Source organism: Sitophilus oryzae, unplaced genomic scaffold, assembly GCF_002938485.1.
Source record: "Sitophilus oryzae breed Bouriz unplaced genomic scaffold, Soryzae_2.0 scaffold_1081_pilon_pilon, whole genome shotgun sequence".
In the NCBI taxonomy this organism is placed as follows: Eukaryota; Metazoa; Arthropoda; class Insecta; order Coleoptera; family Curculionidae; genus Sitophilus; species Sitophilus oryzae.
The window spans coordinates 1,072,612-1,077,742 of record NW_022145706.1 but is presented as its reverse complement, the minus strand read 5'-3'; positions in this window follow the sequence as shown (position 1 = coordinate 1,077,742).

The window sequence follows — 5,131 nt, the reverse complement described above, 5'->3', positions numbered from 1 at the left end:
GTAATTTTGAATTCTTTTCAGTTAATTAAAAATATACAGGGTGTCCCATATAAAAAATCAAATTTTCTGTTGATAATTCTTAAATTATTAATTTTAAAAAAATTATACTTAAACCATTAAATTCTACGTAAAAAATTGCTTTGGAAATGTTTTCATAAAAATAAAAAATTTTCCATAGCAAAAAAGTTACAGCGATTTATTAAAAATGAATATTTTTGAAAAACACCTCGTAACTCCAAAACGGTAACAGATATCGTTGTGCGGTTTTCACCATCATGTTTTTGACAAAAATTGAACTCCAGACACCGATATTAGTTTTTGTCTATCTCCTATAGAAAAGGGTGTTTCCATTTAAAAGCGTCGAATTTGACCCATCCTGTACATCTACTTAATAACGTTTCAGAATTGCCAAAATATAATAAGAACGAGAAAAGAAGATCAAGAAAACGTATAGCCCTAAAGTTTTGGGAAAATTTTCATCTGGTTTGGTTAAGTAATAAAATGCATTTAATGAAGTAGTCATGGTAATGAAATGTCATCAGTCATGTCACTTCAATAAACAAAGCAAAAGATTTTGAGTTCTGCTTCTTAAAATGTCTTATAAAATTGATCTTCGTCGAGGAGTTTATAATCTTGTTGGGTGAATGACGAAACGAGATACTGTCGTCATTTATCGGGATCAAAACATTAGCAAATCGACAATTTATTGCACAATCAAAGAATGTGAAGAAGGGATACCATGTGTAAATTTGCCTAAATCCGGTCGGCCGCGGGTTTTGAACCAAATAAGAGACGGATGACTAATTGAAGCAGCAAAACTCAAAATTGGGATCTCACAGCGAAAACTGGCCAGGAGATTTAATATTGGAAAGACTACGGTGTTTAGAACCCTATCAAGTAACAATATTGTCTTGCGAAAAAGGAGAAAAGCTCTAAAAATACAGAGGCCCAGCTAGAGAGAATTCCGAGATGTTGCCGCGTGCTGAGTGCATTTCGGCAACAAGTTGATCTTGATGGACGATGAAAAATATTTCACATTGTCCAACTCTGAGATGAAGGGCAGTAATGGGTTCTAGATGGACAATTATGAGAATGTCCCTGATGATGTGAGATTAAAAAGCAAGAAAAAGTTTGAGGACAAAATTTTGGTATGGTGTGCCATTTCTGAGGCTGCCCAGATCTCACATCCTTACATTGGCGTTGTTCGGGGTGAAGCCTTAAATGCAGAGCTGTAAATCGAGAATTGTCTCCCTAAACTTCTTCAGTTTTTGAACACGCATCATGTGGATAACGAAATAATATTTTGGCCGAATCTCTCTTCATGCCATTACGCGAGAATCACAAGGGACTGGTATGAAGCGAACAACATCAACTTTGTACCGAAAGTAGACAATCCTGCCTCAGGCTCACCCAATCGAAGAGTTCTGAGCAATATTGAGTCGGAAAGTCTACAATAACGGGTGGGAAGCACAAAACGAAGAACAATTGCGACGCCGTATATTCAGAAAATTTAGAGAAATCGACGCCGAAGTTGTCCAAAGGATAATGCAACGCGTCAGGGGAATTCTTAGGCAAATCGAAAATAACGGTCTCTGGTCCACTATTTGAATTTTACTTTATAATTAGGACAGTCAACATAGGTTGTTTAAAAATATGATATGAACTATTTTTATAAGAGTTGTCAGTTTCTTAATTTTTTTCGAAAACTTTAGGACCATACTATATTCCGTAATTTAAGTAAGAACAATTTTCGGATTTTAACGGGGTTTTAAGATCAGTCTTAGATACTGGCTTTTGTCAAAGCCCTGAAACTGTACGGTGAGTTATAACTCAAGAAAAGGGGACACAAGAGGTCTAAAAGGTCGCGGTGATTAACTTATCCCCTTGCATAGAATCTACAACAGGCCATAACTACAATAGTCTATATTTTCTTCTTACCATGGAATGATTCTCTTGTCTTACTCACGCTCTTATTAATATTTCAATTCCGACTTTTCGGAGTTGACGCAAATAATCTGGAATGTTTTCCAGTCGGTACTTTTCACGGCTGAATTATTTAAGGAAACCGGCGTTTTCCTCGAACGCTTTCCCAAATATAAAACGGGCGTATTTTCCTTTTAGTTTTCGAATCGTCTAAATAAGTGACGAGCCCTAAAACAGAGAAAGGAGAATTTGCTTTATGCAAAACAGCCGTAGTAACCGACGTGTTGTGTTCGTGACAGTGTTCTTAGAAAACAGCGTTTTATTATGATTTTTTTTCTAATGGATTTCATACAGCGTGAAATTTTGAGGGTACAAGTTACTATAAATTGGACAAATTTTTAATGTTAAAAAACTGCCGACATATTCACCAAGGATGTGCATATGGGTTATCACTGGAATATTTTTCTTAAAAAAAAACATGTGCGTTACTGATTCTTTTTTCTCTTGTTAGCAAAATTGTGTAGGCCGTTTAATGTCGATTAATAGTTGTATCTTGATATTTTGTCGATTCCGGTCTTCTTGATGAGAAAAACGCAATTATATTAATTTGTCTTAATCCAAGTGTAATAAGATAAGCAACCTTTAAAAATATATAATTAGCTGGCCAAAGTGTTAAATAAGTACTCATTGAATCTTCATCAAAAAATATGAAAAAAGTTCCAATAAACATGTATGCATAATTTTAAAGTTACATAATGTTCTAACTTGTAAAAAATAGGACTTTTTAAAAAACGTACTCGAAAGAGGCGTTTTTTTTTGACAAAAACTGAACTCGATTAACAACGACCGTCAATTTATAAACACGTCATTTAATATAATAGAGGTGGTTGTTGTAACGTTTTTAGTTCGTTACACGTCTTTTTTATATATAATATATGATGTCTGGCCTATCATCACCGGATTCCCTCTCGTTCAGGCCGGATAGTTTATTTGACGCGTAATTTTTACGTTCCCTGGTCGCCAACCCTGTTATCGTTCGACACAACCCTGTTACTATTCTGTGGAGGCGCGCGCTGTCAACATCGCTTCTGTCAACTCTCTCCGTGCTTAACCTCACTTTGTTTTGACACTCTGTTGTATCCCAGCTTTTGGAAATGGTGATTATTTAAGTCTTGCTGTATAATTTGAATCAGCTGCTATTTCGAGGCTACAGGTAAAGATGAGTTATTACCTTTTATAGATTCGATATTATTATTGAATATTTTTAGGGTAGAGTTACCGATGTCCCAACTTGTATTTGTGTTTTGCTGACACGTTGGCGTCCCTTTTCTTGTGTCCTCCAGAATGTCACATGGAAGAAAGGACATGTTGTTTATTTATTGAGCCCTCGGAAGTATTTCGAGGGTCCAAAGTACGGACTATTTCCAAGGTACGGACTGTGTCCAAGGTACGGACTGTGTCCAAGGTACGGACTATTTCCAAGGTACGGACTGTGTCCAAGGTACGGACTGTGTCCAAGGTAGTGTCTTGTGTACGGACATTATCTTATGTACGGATGTCCTGTGGACGAGTGTCCCCAGTAAGAACGATTTTTTCTGACATATAAGTGCCACAGCGTGGATGTAGCTTGAGTCCCATGCTGCTTCGTTCCCAGCTGTAAGCTAGTTAGTTACGGCTGTTCCAATTTATGGTGTCTCAGGCTGGCCCCTTTGGTTGTGTTGGATGGCTGAGTACAGAGATGCGAGACCACCTCACGCTGCTACTGTTTGAAGCAAGATTACATAAAGAACAGCTAAGTGTAGATTTACGTTCTAGTTTTTATGTTTTAGATTTTCTATATTTTCAGTCTTAAACAGTAACGTACATTTAAAATAATATCGTACAGATTATATTTAGTGGTTAGATTATTAAGAACATTTATGTCGATGCAGTAGTTACAATGTGATTTAGATTTTAGGTTTCATTATATTACGCCTTGTAATAGTATTACTTTCTATAGATATTATTATTGCGCTATATTAACAGATGAATAACGAGACATAGATTCTAGAATCTACAGGTTGCAACACATCAGATTTAACACCGCATAAAATTTAACAATTTAAATAAAGTAATACTACTTTTCTTATATTTTCTATAGTCTTTTCATAGAACATATTTAATATTATTTACATACATAGTTTTACTCAACAAATAACCACTATAATAATTATTAAAATTGTACAATGCTATTTACCATCAGAATTCATCATGAATAAATATAGTCATTAGTTTTAAGTATTATACAACTGTGTTTTCTTTCTCTGTACACGCCTGGCGCCCAATATCTATATATATCTTTTGTTAATTATTACTGATTAATTTTCTCTCTAGTGAAATACCTTATCCACGACTGCTCTCCGATGAAAAGCTGCCGTTCGCAGTGGTAGTGGTTTAAAAAAAACGCTACATGTTATGCTTATATGTTATAGCTTACGCTATGTTAATGTACATGTTCGAGTACGTTTCCATTAAAATGGAAATATTTAAAACTGAAGAAGGACGAGAAGCGTTACTTCTACCTAAAAGTGAATCCATTTACGAAAAGGAATATAAAAAATACCTTCACTGGGTGGGACAGAAACATATTGTAGCAGGAATATCGATGAAACTGTTTTCATGTAAATTTATTATTTATATGTGACATTAATGATGTAAATAAATTTTTAGAGTAGTTAGATTAGTGTCCATTGCATTATATATTATTACTCAAAATCTCTATTGTACGTCATGGTTGTTACCTATAAAAGGTAGAGGGAATAAATATATAAATAAATAAATAAATAAATAAATGCCTTTATTGTCAAAAAATTTTTCAATTTGTGGACAAAGGTAAACTAACAAACAAAGTAAAAAAAACAAGGTACACAAACAAACAAACAAAAGATAATACAAAACATTATACAAATAATATTGTCAGTCTTATTGTTAAAATAAACATATATAAATGTTTACAATGTCAAAGAACAAAAAAAATTAAAATAATATTCAAAAATATTTAGTTAGTTTATAGTAAAATATCAATGACCTCTAAATAAATTAATTTCGATGTCATTAGTAAATATAGCAATAGCAAACATTAGACCAGTGTTTACAAGATCAAATTCGATTTTCAAAATATAATTCATTTACGGCGTAGAAAGCCTTGTCTAGTAAATAAGAGTTCAAT